Source organism: Salvelinus namaycush, chromosome 8 (genome assembly GCF_016432855.1).
Source record: "Salvelinus namaycush isolate Seneca chromosome 8, SaNama_1.0, whole genome shotgun sequence".
NCBI lineage: Eukaryota > Metazoa > Chordata > Actinopteri > Salmoniformes > Salmonidae > Salvelinus > Salvelinus namaycush.
The window spans coordinates 37,900,380-37,919,289 of record NC_052314.1 but is presented as its reverse complement, the minus strand read 5'-3'; positions in this window follow the sequence as shown (position 1 = coordinate 37,919,289).

The window sequence follows — 18,910 nt, the reverse complement described above, 5'->3', positions numbered from 1 at the left end:
CACCGTTTGTTGCCAACTTCTGAATATTTTAGCGGCTTTAACTGGCAGTTGATTGAACATTTTCTCTAATCGCGATTTAAGTGGAACACAGTCTTGGAATAGCCATCTGAAGACACTTTTTACTACTCTCTTATGAAGCCTACTGTCACTCATGTACATAACTGTGCTGTCATACACAAACACTGCTGTGCTTTTCTACACACAATGGGGTAAAAACACATGGTACTGGTATGGCATTTTCTCGATTCACAAACACACAGCTTCCCTCAATCCCAATCACTGTCATCCTTAAATGGGAGAGGCACATCTGGTGCTTCTGTCTCCACCGTATTTTCATCTTAGTCACCCAGCACAAAAGCCCTAAAACAACAAGCCTCTGATTTCAATCTGAATGTGTGTGTAGGCACAGACGTGGTTGTGTGTGTGTGTGTGTAATGTGTGTCAGTTTCGCCGCCAATATGTGGCCAGGTGGGCCACAGCCACCCTGATACAATCGCTGGCTCCCCCTCGCGAGTCGCATATGTATTATGCTTCTGAGTATGCATCATATGCTTCTGATATTTTACATGAGGTACTATTCATTTAAATCAATAATGTATATTTTTCATAATGGTTCATGTGAAAGAAAACAACAAATGCATAGCCAGCCAGCTGCTTTTGACCGAACCCTGTCACCCCTCCCCCTTGCCTGCTGCTGCACAGTGCACTGCCAGATGGCAGTCTGCCTCATGGACAGCAGCAGCTGAGCTCAGCCTCGTGTCTCTGGTGGCATCATCGGAAGCTAACCTAGCTGGCGGCTGCTTGCAGAGTTGAGACCACCAGACTGCTAACGGGTAAAGTCATACAATGCTACTTATAGTAAAAAAAGAAAGAATTGTATTCAGTAAACTGTTTTTTTTTTGGTTGACGGTGTCGAATTACCTAGCTAGCTAAGTTAGCAAGTTAAATGAGGTATTGGGGGGGGCTTAGCTAGCTAGTTTAGTTAGCTAAACTATAGTTAGAGTTATCGTAGGTTTCTAGAACGATTTTAAACCACCTGAGGAACTTAGGACTGCCAGAGCATCTAGCTAGCTGACGCTATGCGCTGGTATAGCGTTAGCTTACTAGCTACAATTAGTCACTGTAGTCATGTAAATTTGCAGACAATGACGAGAAAGTCCACGGATCTCTCTTCTTTAAGAAAAGTAGTACAGGGGAGACGCAGCCGACGGGAGCAGCAGCAGAGGGTTACCGTTAGTGAGGATGCAGTCGAAGATAACAATCATCGAGCAAACCAATGAACAAGCAGAGGCAGCAAGAGAACATGACAGAACAGAGCGACAAACAGGCACAGGCAGCATCAGTGACAGAGCACAGTGAAGAACAGACAGCAGCATGGCACAGAAGTGCGGAACAGGTAGCAACAGTCAGAGGTTGACAATCAAGTGAGGCAGGACTCAGCTAGAGCTATTCAACACGTTCCTGGACAGGTGAAGTTATGACGGTGTGACAGTACCCCTGATAATGAAATGGATGGCTAGAGAGTAACGTTATCTGGATAAATGTATGGTTATAGCGTGTCTACATTGCGTTATGAGTCATGACATAATCACATAAAGCCTTCTGATTCATTTTTATTGGTAGTGGAGTTTGAATAGAATTGTCTATAGGCCGATATTACAAATGTAATCGGTAATTACTATGGAGAGGGGCTAGCTACTCATATTAATAATATTTTTTAAATAAAATCAGAATAATTGATTCTGCCTCGTTTCATGCTAGATGTATCCCAGTCAAGAGCAGAGGGGCCCAAACAGCCACATCTGAAGTTTTTCCCCCTGACCATTCAGGGAGATAGAAGACGGGGCTTCAGGAATGAGTGGTACAATACGCATAAATGGCTGGAATACTCTCAGAGTAAAGACTCTGCCTACTGCTATGCCTGCCGGCACTTCAGTCTCCCCTCCTGTTACGAGAATTATGTTCTCATGTGCATTAACCAATTAAATTAAATTACTCAGTCTGCTATATCAGGATTTGTAGGATACTGATAGAAATGAAAACAGACAGAGGCCGAGTCTACAATAGTTAAATGTTTATTCACGGAACGTTCTGGTGTGCACAGTACAAAGACCTGCATTTTATACTGACTTCTCACGCACACACATTCACGCAACCATACGCACACACATTCACACAAACATACGCACACACATTCACACAAACATACGCACACAATGTCCTGCTACGCACACACTGTCTCACTACCCAGCTGACAGAGATTAGGGGAGTCCGTGAGAATAGCTTCTTCCCGCCCTCCCCCAAGATAGGGAGAGACCTGGGAAGTTCTCAGTGCCCCAGCCAAGGTTGGCACCGAATCTTGCTCAGACAGTCTGTTATCAAGATACTAGACATTGTCACGTTCCTGACCTGTTTTCTGTTAGTTTTTGTATGTGTTAGTTGGTCAGGACGTGAGTTTGGGTGGGCAGTCTATGTTTTCTGTTTCTATGTTGGTTAATGGGTACCTGATATGGCTCTCAATTAGAGGCAGGTGGTTTTCATTTCCTCTGATTGAGAGTCATATTAAGGTAGGTGTTTTCACACTGTTTGTTTGTGGGTGGTTGTTTCCTGTGTCAGTGTTTGTTGCACCATACGGGACTGTTTCGTTCGTTCATCGTTTTATGTAGTCATTTTTCCTGTTGTGCGTTCTTCGTGTTTTATGTAAGTTCGTATGTTCAGGTTTGTCTACATTCGTTTTGTTATTTTGTTTATTATCAAGTATAGTTCGTTTTTCGTCTTGTTTGAATAAATATAATGTCTAAGTATCACGCTGCGTCTTGGTCGAATCACTACTCCTCCTCTTCGTATGAAGAGGAGGAGGAAGATCGTTACAGACATTGTAACGGCTTTCTTCCTGGGATGAAGGAGAGGACCAAAATGCAGCGCAGTTAGTGTTCAACATGTTTAATTAAATAATAAACGATGAACATTAACAAATAACAAAATAACAAACGTGAAAGCCGAAACAGTCCTATCTGGTGCAGAACACAAACACAGAGACAGGAAACAAACACCCACAAAATCCCAACACAAAACAAGCCTCCTATATATGATTCTCAATCAGGGACAACGATTACCATCTGCCTCTGATTGAGAACCATATTAGGCTGGACATAGAAACAGACAAACTAGACACACAACATAGAATTCCCACCCAGCTCACGTCCTGACCAACTAAACACATACAAAACAACAGAAAACAGGTCAGGAACGTGACAGAACCCCCCCCTCAAGGTGCGAACTCCGGGCGCACCCCTAAAACTCAAGGGGAGGGTCTGGGTGGGCATCTGTCCGCGGTGGCGGCTCCGGCGCAGGACGAGGACACCACTCCACCACTGTCTTTGTCCCCCTCCTTAGCGTCCTTTGAGTGGCGACCCTCGCCCACGACCTTGGCCTAAGAATCCTCCCCAAGGCCCCCACATGATTTAGGAGGTAGCTCAGGACAGAGAGGTAGCTCAGGATAGAGAGGTAGCTCAGGATAGAGAGGTAGCTCAGGACAGAGAGGTAGCTCAGGACAGAGGGGCAGCTCAGGACAGAGGGGCAGCTCAGGACAGAGGGGCAGCTCAGGACAGAGGGGCAGCTCAGGACAGAGGGGCAGCTCAGGACAGAGGGGCAGCTCAGGACAGAGGGGCAGCTCAGGACAGAGGGGCAGCTCAGGACAGAGGGGCAGCTCCGGACTGAGTGGCAGCTCCGGACTGAGTGGCAGCTCCGGACTGGAGGGCAGCTCATGACTGGAGGGCAGCTCATGACTGGAGGGCAGCTCATGACTGGAGGGCAGCTCATGACTGGAGGGCAGCTCATGACTGGAGGGCAGCTCATGACTGGAGGGCAGCTCTGGCAGCTCCTGACTGGCTGGCGTCTCTGGCAGCTCCTGACTGGCTGGCGTCTCTGGCAGCTCCTGACTGGCTGGCGTCTCTGGCAGCTCCTGACTGGCTGGCGTCTCTGGCAGCTCCTGACTGGCTGGCGTCTCTGGCAGCTCCTGACTGGCTGGCGGCTCCTGACTGACGGACGGCTCTGGCGGCTCCTGACTGACGGACGGCTCTGGCGGCTCGGGACAGACGGGCGGCTCTAATGGCTCGGGACAGACGGGCGGCTCTAATGGCGCTGGGCAGACGGGCGGCTCAGATGGCGCTGGGCAGACGGACGGCTCAGACGGCGCTGGGCAGACGGATGGCTCAGACGGCGCTGGGCAGACGGATGGCTCAGACGGCGCTGGGCAGACGGATGACTCAGACGGCGCTGGGCAGACGGACAGTTCAGACGGCGCTGGGCAGACGTACAGTTCAGACGGCGTTGGGCAGACGGGCAGTTCAGACGGCGTTGGGCAGACGGCAGACTCTGGCCGGCTGAGACGCACTATAGGCCTGATGCGTGGTGCCGGAACTGGAGGTACCGGGCTGAGGGCACGCACCTCAGGGCGAGTGCGGGGAGGAGGAACAGGGCTCTGGAGATGCACTGGAAGCCTGGTGCGTGGTGTAGGCACTGGTGGTACTGGGCTGGGGCGGGAAGGTGGCGCCGGATATACCGGACCGTGAAGGAGGACACGCGCTCTTGAGCACCGAGCCTCTCCAACCTTACCAGGTTGAATGGTCCCCGTAGCCCTGCCAGTGCGGCGAGGTGGAATAACCCGCACTGGGCTATGCAGGCGAACCGGGGACACCACCTGTAAGGCTGGTGCCATGTACGCCGGCCCGAGGAGACGTACTGGAGGCCAGATACGTTGGGCCGGCTTCATGACATCCGGCTCGATGCCCAACCTAGCCCTCCCAGTGCGGCAAGGTGGAATAGCCCGCACTGGGCTAAGCACGCGTACTGGGGACACCGTGCGCTTTACCGCATAACACGGTGTCTGACCAGTACGACGCCCTCTCACTCCACGGTAAGCCCGGGGAGTTGGCTCAGGTATCCAACCCGGCTTCGCCACACTCCCCTTTAGCCCCCCCCCCAAGAAATTTTTGGGTGAGCCTCTCGGGTTTCCAGCCACTCTGCCTTGCAAGCGCCTCATAATGCCGCCTCTCCGCTTTTGATGCCTCCAGCTCCGCTTTGGGACGGCGACACTCCTCTGGCTCTGCCCAGGGTCCTTCTCCGTCCAGAATCTCCTCCCATGTCCATTCCTCCTTGTACCGCTGCTGCTGTTGCTGCTGCCCGTTGCCACGCTGCTTGGTCCGGGTTTGGTGGGTGTTTCTGTAACGGCTTTCTTCCTGGGATGAAGGAGAGGACCAAAATGCAGCGCAGTTAGTGTTCAACATGTTTAATTAAATAATAAACGATGAACATTAACAAATAACAAAACAACAAACGTGAAAGCCGAGACAGTCCTATCTGGTGCAGAACACAAACACAGAGACAGGAAACAAACACCCACAAAATCCCAACACAAAACAAGCCTCCTATATATGATTCTCAATCAGGGACAACGATTACCATCTGCCTCTGATTGAGAACCATATTAGGCTGGACATAGAAACAGACAAACTAGACACACAACATAGAATTCCCACCCAGCTCACGTCCTGACCAACTAAACACATACAAAACAACAGAAAACAGGTCAGGAACGTGACAGACATATTGTCACCAAAACATTAATTCTGACTAAGAACTACACCCCAGGATATATTATTCTACTGACTAAAACCACACACAGCATTAAAATTATCTAATGATTCTAATCAATTTCATACATACATTAAAATAATCTAATGATTCTAATCAATTTCATACAATCATATGGTTTCAGAGTTATGGTTTCAGAGTGTAATATTCTAATAATTTATTAAAACATATCCCATTATCACCTCCTCATGTGAAGTTGTCATTTTCCTTAAAACAAATATACAGCTTTAATTTGAAGGCGTACGTTGATTGCAAGGAACAACACATTTACTGGGAACTAGCCTACAAGTTTAAAAACACCACACAGAGGCCTCCAATTATTTTCAATACAGCTTTATTTGCCTGTTGCTGTTTCTTTTTGTAAACAAATATTATATTGTACACTACCGTTCAAAAGTTTAGGGTCACTTAGAAATGTCCTTGTTTTTGAAAGAAAATCAAAAAAATAGTGTAAATTTAAAATAACATCTAATTGATCAGAAATACAGTGTAGACATGGTTAATGTTGTAAATGACTATTGTAGATGGAAACGGCTGATTTCCAATGAAAAAAAGTAATTTACAACATTAACAATGTCTACACTGTATTTCTGATCAATTTGATGTTATTTTAAATTTACACTATTTTTTTGCTTGACAACTAGCCTACTTGAAGAACAATACAGATACATAACACATTAAAACAGGATTGTTGTGGAACTCAATGTTAACTGTACCGTTAGTCTATGCACATCAGATAATTACTAACATTAACTGTAAAATAAGAAACCAATGTATATCAGTATGCGATTCCTTAACTCTCATATTGACATAGTATATAGGCAGGTTGAAAACTACAACAGCATAATAGAATTCCTGAAAATCATTTATGGCTTTTGGTTTGGGTGTGCCATCAAGATTTTCAGTGGCCCCTGAGCTGTCATAATCCTTAGTTTTAAAATAAAGTATTGGTCTCCCAATTGAAAGGCCCTAATCAGTCTCAAGTTCTTTCTCTGCCTCCTTCTGGCCATCACTCCCTCCATCCCTCTGTTAACTGATGGGAGGCAGGTGGTGAGAGGAGAGCTCAGGTCATAATTTCCTCTGCTGTTGTTATGGTGTTGTAGTTGGCATAGATACAGCAGCAGGGGGTTAGGGACGGGGTAGGACGGGCAGGGTGCCAGCTGAGAACAATGCCCTCTGATGTCCTGCAGACTGTGGTGTTTGGTAATGATCCTGACGCTCAGTGTGTTCACACACACACAGTTAAATGTTTGGACACACCTACTCATTCCAGGTTCTCTTTATTTTTACTATTTTCTACACTGTCCACCTGTCTATGTAAGGTTCCACATTTGACAGCATATTATCAGAGCAAAAACCAAACCGAGGTCAAAGGAATTGCACGTAAGAGCGCCGAGACAGGATTGTATCGAGGCACAGATCCCGGGGAAGCGTACCAAAACATTTCAGCAGCATTGAAAGTCCAAGACCACAGCTGCCTCCATCATTCTTAAATGGAAGGAGTTTGGAACCACCAAGACTCTTCCTAGAGCTGGCCGCCCGGCCAAACTGAGCAATCTGGGGAGAAGGGCCTTGGTCAGGGAGGTGACCAAGAACCCTCTGCTCACTCTGATAGGGCTCCAGAGTTCCTCTGTGGAGATGGGAGAATCTTCCAGAAGGACAACCATCTCTGCAGCACTCCACCAAATCAGGCCTTTATGGTAGAGTGGGCAGACGGAAGCCAGTCCTCAGTAAAAGGCACATGACAGCCCGCTTGGAGTTTCCCAAAAGGCACCTAAAGACTTTCAGAACTATGAGAAACAAGATTCTTTGGTCTGATGAAACCAATATTGAACTCTTTGGCCTGAATACCAAGCATCACATCTGGAGGAAACCTGGCACTATCCCTAAGGAAAAGCATGGTGGTGGCAGCATCATGCTGTGGGGATGTTTTTCAGCGGCAGGGACTGGAAGACTAGTCAAGATCGAGGGAAAGATGAATTGAGCAAAGTACAGAGAAATCTTTGATGAAAACCTGCTCCAGAGCGCTCAGGACCTCTTACTTGGGCAAAGGTTCACCTTCCAACAGGACAATGACCCTAGACTCGAGGCTGTTATCGCTGCCAAAGATGTTTAAACAAAGTACTGAGTTAAGAATCTGAATACTTATGTTTTTTATATATACACATTTGCAAAAATGTCTTAAAACCTGTTTTGTTTTGTCATTATTGGGTAGTGTGTATAAATTGATGAGGGGAAAAAAAACGATTTAAACTTTTTTAGAATAAGGCTTTCAAGTAACAAAATGTGGAAAAAGTCAAGGGGTCTGAATATTTCCAAATGCACTGTGTATACACACAGACTTTTAAAAATATATTTTGTTTTTAGTCCTGTCCTTCCTCTACCCTATTTCGACAACCTGAAAGGCCGCTCAGCAAGGAAGAAGCCACTGCTCCAATACCGCCATAAAAAAGCGAGACTACGGTTTGTAACTGCACATGAGGACAAATATCATACTTTTTGGAGAAATGTCCTCTGGTCTGATGAAACAAAAATAGAACTGTTTGGCCATAATGACCATCGTTATGTTTGGAGGAAAAAGGGGGATGCTTGCAAGCCGAAGAACACCATCCCAACCATGAAGCACGGGGTGGCAGCATCATGTTGTAGAGGTGCTTTGCTGCAGGAGGGACTGGTGCACTTCACAAAATATATGGCATCATGAGGGAGGAAAATGTGGGTATATTGAAGAAACATCTCAGGACATCAGTCAGGAAGATAAAGCTTGGTCGCAAATGCATCTTCCAAATGGACAATGACCCCCAAGCATACTTCCAAAGTTGTGGCAAAATGGCTTAAGGACAAAAAAGTCAAGGTATTGGTGTGGCCATCACAAAGCCCTGACCTAGATCCTATAGACAATTTGTGGGCAGAACTGAAAAAGAGTGTGCGAGCAAGGAGGCCTACAAACCTGACTCAGTTACACCAGCTCTATCAGGAGGAATGGGCCAAAATTCACCCAACGTATTGTGGGAAGCTTGTGGAAGGCTACCCGAAACATTTTACCAAAGTTAAACAATATAAAGGCAATGCTACCAAATACTAATTGAGTGGGTGTAAACTGACCCACTGGGAATGTGATGAAAGAAATAAAAACTGAAATAAATCCTCTACTCTTATTCTGATATTTCACATTCTTAAAATAAAGTGGTGATCCTAACTGACCTAAAACAGGGATTTTTTACTAGGATTAAATGTCAGCAATTGTGAAAAACTGAGTTAAAATGTATTTGGCTAAAGTATATGTAAACTTCCGACTTCAACTGTATATTACACTTGATCTTCCTTAAATAAGTTCCTCCATTTCTTTTTTCTCTGACTTATTCTGAGCCTCTATGGTACAGTTATTGCTGTCTGTACTGTTAGTCCTTCCATTTCCTTCGTTAATAACTCTTTTGACCTAAATTGCTTTTGTTTGAGAGATGGGTGCTGAATTGCATGGCCTCTAATAGGCACATTTAAAACTGCTCCATACAATAACGGGATCTTCTGTACCTATCTTATGTCAGAAATTTTTTGGAAAATTATAAATGATTCTGTCCTAGTTAAAAACAAGTTTTCATCCAATTGTCTGATTACATTTCCAATATTCTTGCCCACATGTTAATTCTTTAAATAGTAATATTATTGTATTTTCTTATTATCTGCTAAGCCATTACAAATATAAACTGGCTATACTTATTTCACCGTAATGAGATACAAGTTTCAAATCTGTCTTAATATATGTTTGTAAACTCACCATTGAAAAGTACCATAGTGATTGAGTGTTCATATAGCTGTACCATGATATTTGCATTTCTACTAAGTAAACTGCCAATTGTTCCCCACTATTCCACCTGCTAAAACCCCTCCCCATCCCAAGTTGGGTTGTCATCCCAGTGACCTGCAGACCACCCCCATCCCCCCGGATCTGTCACGTCCTGACCATAGAGAGCCTTTATTTTCTATGGTGGAGTAGGTCAGGGCATGACTGGGGGGTTAGTCTAGTTTATATTTTCTATGTGGGGTTCTAGGTTGTTTTTTCTATTTTGGGGTTTTGGTATGATTCCCAACTAGAGGCAGCTGGCTATCGTTGTCTCTAATTGAGGATCATACTTAAGTAGCATTTTTTCCACCTGTGGGTTATGGGATATTGTTTTGAGTTAGTGCACGTAGCATTCTCTGTAGTCACGGTTCATTATTAGTTTGTCTTTGCTAAGTTTCACTTTCTTTAATAAATTATGTGGAACTCAACATACGCTGCACCTTGGTACGATATTCATTCCAACAAACGTGAGAGGATCCCAGGGCCCCGAGAGACCGGGACCCGTCCTTCGAAAAGAGCACTGTGCCACCCGCAGAACAGAAGCAGATCAACCTACAAAAGCATTTCCATTACCCTCACCTCGATTTGCATTATATATATAGCTATTTTTAAAAATCCTGCTTATCTTAAATTCCATAATTAACAAATAATATTCGTAACGATGTAGGCAGATCATGCAAAGGATTGGTACCTCTAACCAGGATTACCATTACAAAAATTACATTTTTGGCAAGCAATTATTATTTTAGCTAACAATTGTTATTCAGCCTATATTGTCCCTAACATCTTTGCTCCCTAGCAACAGTTGTGGGATGCATACACACAAACTCAACCCCTTTCCTCCACAAAAATATGGAGATTTGATTAACCATTGTCAAGTCCTAGGTGATGGAGATCAGATATACCCCCTTCCCCTGAAACACACACACACACACACACACACACTGGTCCCTGTTGTTACCATTTTCCCAAGCATCTCTGTCCAGTCACATCTTTGGTTATTTTGTGCCACCAGGGCCACAATAATACCAGGGCCCCCCTCCCCATGGGTTAATGCAGCTAGTGTTGCCAGCACTGCCACTACCTGGGTGGGGGCACCACACCGGAATCCACACCAGCTAGGTACAAGGTTGTCAAAGTCCTCATTAGCAGCTTTGAGAATTTCCTTGTTTATTATCCTCTCCCACCAGGGGGCTTTATCTGTGTAGGACCAACCCTGCCAGGCAGGCTCAGAATCTTAAGGGGGCAGTACTGCTTTAGTAGGTCTCTGACCAACTTCATCTTTCTGATTTGGCTGCATATAGGCTATTTACAGTAATCCCGTCAAACAGATAAGGACTTCTCCTTACTGTATGGCTCGCTCAGTTGGGTGTCTAGGGTTTAAGGGACCATTCCATCATGATAGATAATTTATTTAAAAAATTATATCCAATATCTGCACAAAATTGAAATCTCTTTCAAAAACACATGGGCTCTGGGATTTGCAACCATTATCCTTTTTCACTCACTTAACTCCACACTTTTCCAAACACAAAAACACACCCCACCTGCCATCACAATATATCTGCACATACTGTGCTTTCCATGTTCTCTGTTAGCTGTGTTTTATCTCTACCATGTTGATTGAGTACTTGTGTGTTCCAGTTCCTTATATTTGAAGATGGATAATTAGCTAAATAATACTCTCTTCTAATACTATAAATGGAAAGTCTAATACTAATTATTTTCCAACATTCCCAATCTAGAATGGTATAGTGTAGTTGTAGTAAAAAATATATAGAAAAGTAATAAAATATAATTGTTAAAGAAAAACTACAGTCCCTACCATGGCTAGTATTGGGTGTTCCATTACTCGACTCCTCTATGGGAACTAATATTTAGAATAGCCATGGAGTAGTTTTTTACCCAGGCTTTTAACCATTATTTTATCTTTAAAGAAAGCAAATTTGTCAACGATTGGGCGCTCATCTCTGTCGGAAACGGTGTACACGTTCGAGTAGGATTTGGGCGACAGCTTCGCGCTGTAAGGAGGAACCCTCAGGAACTTTCTTTCTCTTGGATACCAGTAAGTACCAGATTCTCTCATAGATCTAGTCTCTATAGATCGAGTCTGAATGTCAAGGCTTCTCTCAAAGATGTTCTCCTTTTTAAGTTCATTAACGTCCGTTTTAAATCTTATTGACTGTCCCTTTTAGCTTGTTTCTCTATTGGTTGCAGCTTTTTCACTCGCCTTGAGCTCCTTTATAATCTTTACGGACTAATTCAAGTATACTCAGTGTGTCATTTATCTATTTTAATAGCTCGGTTTCCACTCATACCATTCCCGGTGGTGAAAAGCTTAAGTCGTCTGTGTCTGTCGAGGAGTCGCGTTTTCTTTTGGAGATTGGTTCTCCTTGTTTACTCGCCGTCATGTTTGGGTGTTGCTTGTTTTCGTAATATTTGTAGATACATTTCTCTGGCCTTTGTCGTGTCTTTGGCATCATTAAAGGTGAAGACTTATTTTATCAAATCAATTCTCTGTATTTATAATTATGTGATTAAATTAATAATGTAAATTTAATTAACTAGGAAGTCGGGGCACCATGGAAAATCTTCAGATTACAAAGGTATAATTTTCCGAATATAACTCTTCAGATATTTTAATATCTGATCAATTAGTCTTCTATTAATGAATTATTCTTTACCTCACGTCAGTTTCATCTGAACGTCGTAAATCTGCACGAACCCAGCCTTTACTATAAATCATTCTTACACCAATTGGCTTAATCATTTATTTACCAACTAACTAATCACAGAAATGCAAAAACAAAACAAACAGTAGATATTGGTTACTAACAAGGATGGGAAAGATTCCCTAGTGGGCTAAGCCTATAAACAGCTTGGTGGACAAAGGGTGTGGACTGAGAAAGAAGCGGGAAAGACAAAAGGGATCACTACACACAGTTGGTAATTATATTAATTGAAATGCTAATCTTTTGCACATGAAAGCTCACTCGTTGGGGAATAATTACAATCAATATATATTTACGTCCATGTGTCGTTGTGATCTTCTCTGTTGGAATCCGGTCCATCTGCTGGAGAGTTCATCTGAGATTCTCTCGCTCTCTTTCTGTTTCCCTGAAAATCAAAGTCTTTCGTGGTTAGAATGCATACTTCAGAGTACCATTCAGAAATGTTCTCATAGAATAGATATTTTGTCAGTTGACGGTATTCTCGTCCCAGGTTTACATAATTTCTAGCTGCAGTCTAGTAATTAGTATCTAAGATATGCTCTTATTCTGTAGGGATCGATAGTCTCAGAGTTGAACCATTTCCAGCCGTGTAGCCAATGCTCCACGTGGTATGGTTAGGAATTCAATAACTATTCCCAATCAAAGCTCGTCTCAGTTTATACCTAGGTATGCGAGGATTTCCTCAGGAGGGGGGTTTTATTCGTAACAATAGAAAGGGCGGTTCCATGACATCAGATCATGTCTGTGCTCACAGGGGTGGGCCAATGACTTAAACCTTAAAGGGAATACAATTATCTCACATTAAAGGTTTAACATCACACAATTTCACAAATAGCTTAATCTTTACTCATTCATTTTATACAAGAATTAGATGCAAACACCATAATTGAGAAATGTACACATTCAGAGATACAGTTATGCGTGTTTCATGTCCTTCGTGAGGTCACCATATGAAACACACTCAACCTAACTGTCCCTTAAGTGTCCACGGACCCTTCCCACATTCTCACAAGTGGACATAGTTTCATTTTTCCATTTTGGGGGATTTAGGAGTTCGGCCATGTGAAATCCTTGTTCACTCGGTGGTCTCTTTCTGCATGGCCAGGGGGAGAGGGTCTTCGCCAGGAATTTACGACCTAAGATAACAGAACCTGGGTGTAGGAGAGCGTGAGAGAGGGGGAAGCCACGATCTATACCCAGAAAAGGCCAAGTCATGACACCTTATGATTTGGTTTGTGTTGTTATCCAGATTGAAGGTCTTTACCCACCAGTATGTGAAGTGTTAATATTTAGTCTAACTTACAGATATTGAATATTACGTTTTTATCTTGAGGTGATCTGCACTGCTGTGTTCAGTCCGTCATCTTGATTTTCATCTTGTTTTCTTAGCAAGGGAGGAGAATTAGATGGGACAATTTGAAGTTGTCCCTCAGCTGCTTGATGAGATCTTCCATCACCTCTGTGACAGTGCTGTGGCCTGGTCCCTTTGCCTGTCATTTCTTCGGTGCAGTAGCCTTCCAGACAAGTCCAACTCGAACAACTCAAGCTTCCTAGTAAAAAGGCCTCAAGTTTTTCCACCATGTCCACGACTGATTTCCCTCTTCCTTGTAATTGGAGATTTAACCCGTTTAAGGAACAGAATGTCAGCCAAAAAAGCTGCGTGTAGTTTACAGTTAACGCTTCAATGTTTCTGCGCCGGGCCTCTGTCTGGGGCAGGAAGGCCACTTTGAAAGTTCCATGCTTAGATTCATAATGACGGGAGATTTAATTATTTGCAAACAGCAACATTTATTGCAAATAAGACAGTGGCTTGGCATTGGGAAAATATGGTAAGATGAATATCTCTGTACATTCTTATTCTTCCCTGAAACTTCAATTTTCATTATCCACCTTTCTTTTGATACTTTAAGTGTGACACTTTCTCTTGCTATCAAGTTAATTGTTCTGAACAAATGTTGACGTAAAAACAATTGTGTAGCCTACGTAGACTTGTTTTTCCCCACCAATCAACGCACAGAGAAATAGACAATATTTGAATAGAGACATGGCGATTTTATAATCAGATCGAAACATGTATGTTATTGTCACTGAATTTATTATATACTAATTGGATGTGTTAAATGTTTTATTTGTAGTGTAGGCCAATTATTTGGGCTAATATTATATACTAATTATGTTCTGGACCGCCGACTATTAGCTCTGAAAAAATTTGGCCTGAGGCCAAAGCTAGTTCATGAACCTAGCTAACGTTAGCCACCTAGCTAACGTTAGCCACCTAGCTAACGTTAGCCACCTAGCTAACCACAAATTGCAATTTGTAGCATTTCATACTTTTGAAAATGCATAACATATTGTACATTTTGCAAATTCGGAACATATCATACGAAATGGATTCTGAACATCCACATATTAATACAAAACATATGAAATGTAACATATCATACTAAATGGAGTGTCTGATTTACATACAGAATACAAAATGCTCTGAGACCAGGTTGCTGTTTGAGGTAGGGGAACAGAGGGCTTCCGTTTTGATTCTCTACTTTGCGTCAGTTGGCAGACAATGGTTTTATACTTTCTTTTATTTCACACTCACTCTCAACCTCTTGTCTCCCTCTTACCTTTTTTTTCTCCTCTTGTTCCTTTTTTTCTGCTGTTTTCTCACTACCCCCGCTTCCTTCTCTATTGTCTCTTCCTATTCACCCTCTGTCCTCCTCAGTTCCAGCCAGCAGAACTAGAACACGCGCATGTGTGTGTTACACAGGAGGTTGGTGGCACCTTAATTGGGGAGGACGTGCTCGTGGTAACGGCTGGATCAGAATCGGTGGAATGGTATCAAATACATGGTTTCTATGTGTTTGATGCCATTTCATTTGCTCTATTCAAGCCATTATTATGAGCCGTCCTCCCCTCAGCAGCTTCCACTGGTGTGTTAATTACCAAGACAGATGAGTGTTGGCAGGGTAGCGCAGCAGTGTGCAGACTGTGACAGTGTATGTGTGACTAATGAGTGTCTCAGTAGGTCTGCTCTTCCCTCTGTCTCAGTACCATTCCTCTCTCTCGCTCTCGCTCTCTCAATTTCAATTCTTTATTGGCATGGGAGACATATGTTTACATTGTCAAAGCTCTCTTTCTCTGGAGGACACAGACTAATTTACTCTACTGTGCTGTGGAAGCTAAGGCCAGAGGCAGGAGGGAGGAGAGAAGGGAGAGGACATGCATTGACATGGCTCTCCTCCCTCAAGAGAGAAAGAGAGTAATTTAAGGCTAAAATAACTGTCCAGTGAAAATCGCACCTTTCAAAGTTAATATTCTGTTAACTCATACCCAAATGTTGTTGACTATATGCCCACACCATTACAACACAAAGAAGCTGCTTTTTAATTGCAATTTTTGGGAAGGAAAACTATTTCACTCATATTGTAATTAATTATAAAAGTTCATATTTCATATAAATTTGGAAACAGACAGTTACTTTAAAAGGTTATATTACTAAAACTAGTGTCATCTTAGAAGTCAGGTGCAAGACTTTCCTAGATTTGGGATAACCTTAAAACTATATATTAATGCTGAATATTTATATTAAACCAAAAAATGAACCCAAATGAACTCCATTTCCTGATGAGTCATCAACTTTGAGCTACTTTGCGATGACTTAGTCTTCCGTCTCATTCATTTACCCTTTTCAAGCGGAGACAAAGGCCCACAGCTTGGTGGACTTTGCCTTTCACGCCAAACTGTCTTTATTTAATTAATAATAAGAGCTTAATTTCCTGTTGATTCACAGGCTAGTTTGCCCTTGCTCCTGTTATAGACAAGTTTAGCAGAGCCTTACTAAGAGTCACAGTGCCTAGACAGACCTTGTAAAGAATTGAGCCCTTGAGCTGCAGTGAACCAGTGGTTTTTGCCAATTGGATGTACTGATATGGCTGTTTACAATTACACCTAATATGTAAAAAATAGAAATGAACTGGAAGCAGAACAGTCAATTTCCTTGAGTGCAGTGTGTCTGACATACATAAGGGTAGGTCATATTGCCTTTAGGGTTATTCTCATGTGCCTGTCCAGTCCTTTGTTATACACTGACTGTATAAAACATTAGGAACACCTTCCTAATATTGAGGTGCACCCCTTTTGCATTCAGAACAACCTCAATTCGTTGGGGCATGGACTTTACAAGGTGTCGAAAGCTTCCCACAGATGTGTCAAGTTGGCTGGATGTCCTTTGCGTGGTTGATACATACGGGAAACTGTTGAGTGTCAAATACCCAGCAGTGTTGCAGTTCTTGCCACACTCATATGGGTGCACCTGGCACCTACTAATATTAGTTACTATGCTGTTACTAAGCAGTAATGTATTACAGCAGTGTTACGTTACTACACCTAGTAGGAAATGCACATGCGCACTATTGTGCCGGGGGCTATAGAGCACGAGAGGTTTGGACTAAACAAAACTGTACTCTCGTCTCCTGCCTGGTCATTTCTCCACAACACAAATATTACAGTGGCGATGATGTGATTTAAGCTTCTTAAACGGACATTGCTTGAAGGGAACAATGTTGCGTGAGTAATGAAACTCAAAATAGTTATGTAAATCGTCAGTTATCTTCTTTTTTTCCGCCAGTAGAAAAGGCTAAGCACGGCTAGCAGGTACAGTGTTCAGGAGCTGCCAAGTAGCAAGTCTATTGGAGTCCAGAATAGTGACACTGCCCTCTGGTGGTTAAATAAAAAAAACTGTCATTGAACCCATTGAAATTAGGCGATCTCAGTGGAGAAATATTGTTTAAAAAAAGGAAGAAACGTAACAGTGTGTACATTACCAATGAGTGCAGTGAATGAATTGCAGAAACTTCTGAAATTAAGAAAGTGAAGAATTAGATGACAATCCAGAAAATTAAGGAATACAAGGAATGAGGAAACTGAAGAATTAACTGTGAAAATGGCAACCATTGGTCGAGTACCAGAGTTTGAGGCTACAAAAGAAGATTGAGTCCTATTTAGAGCATTGGCTGGCTGCAAATGAAATCAAAGATGAAAAGGAAGCAGACATATTTCTCAGTGTTTTGGGTCCAACCGAGTATGGATTGCTGAAAGATCTCATTGAACCAATAAAAGCAGCGGAGTTGACCTATGCAGAAACTGTGAAACTCTTTCAAGGCATTTCAAGCCTAAGCCAATTCTCATTGCAGAACGTTTCAGATTTTACCATCAAGGGGAAACCGTGGCTGACTACATCCTTGCTTTGAAAGGGCTGGCAAGTACATGTGAGTTTGCACGATTTCTTGATGGTGCTCTTCGAGACAAATTTGTATGTGGTCTCACAGGTGAAGCATATCACAGAAGGCTTGTCAGAGAAAGACCTGACCTTTATGAAAGCCTGTGATAATCGCACTTGGACTCGAGCTTGCCCACAGGGATACTAATGAGCTATCGGGACATGCAGAACGTCAGAAAGGTGTTCACAAGGTCAGTGATGCACGTGGTGAAAAATGCTCACAAAAGTCACTTTTCTCAGTCCCGTCCTCAAGGTTCCACAAGAACATAGCAGCTCACATCAAAGGTCTAAGCCAAGTTGCTACAGATGTGGGGGAGATAATCAGCACAGTGAATGTCGATTCCAAAATGAAAAGTGCCACAATTGTGGAAAGGTTGGACATCTACAGAGTGTGTATAGCTCCAAAACGCACGGCAAGAGCGCACAAAGTGTCAGACGCAGCACAAGAAGAGGAAGGTACAACTGAAACAGTATTGGAACTGTTCACAGTGTACACAGCGCAACAACAAAAAGATGGAATCTATCTCAGCATGGAGTTAACGGGAAAACGAGTGAAAATGCAGCTGGACACCGGATCGTCTGTATCACTTGTTCCAGAAAGACTACAAAGAAAAACTGAAAGAGTGCCCTCTTCAGCCAGCGTCCATCCGCCTTTCTTCATACACTGGTGACACTATTCCTGTGTAAGGGCAGATCCAGGTACCAGTCCGGTATGAGGGGAAGGAGTGGACGCTACCGCTTGTCATTGTTAAAGGAGAAAAATCAGCCTTGCTAGGCAGAAACTGGCTACAAAAGATCAAGTTGAACTGGGGAGAAATCTTCAGTCAGAAATATCAGGCTACACTCACTAACATGCTGGAGAAGCACAAATAACTTTTCAAAGATGGCTACGGCGAAATACAAGACTTCACAGCAAAAGTCAGAGTGCAAGAAGAAACTAAGCCTATCTTTCACAAACCACGTCCAGTTCCCTATGCTCTTAACTTCTCTAGGATAGGGGGCAGCATTTTCACGTTTGGATGAAAAGCGTGCCCAGAGTAAACGGCCTCCTACTCAGTCCCAGAGGCTAATATATGCATAGTATTGGTAGTAGTGGATAGAAAACATTCTGAAGTTTCTAAAACTGTTTGAATCATGTCTGTGGCTATAACAGCACTTATTTGACAGGCAAAACCCCGAGGACAAACCATTCAGATTTTTTGTTGTTGTTGAGGTCACTCTTTTCAATGGGTTTTCATTGGGAATCCAGATTTCTAAGGGACCTTCCTGCAGTTCCTATCTCTTCCACTGGATGTCAACAGTCTTAAGAAATTGGTTAAGGTTTTTCCTTTGAGAAATGAAAAAGTAGCCATGTTCAGAATGAGGCTCCAGTGAAGTGTACTGTATGTTAGAGGCGTGTGACCA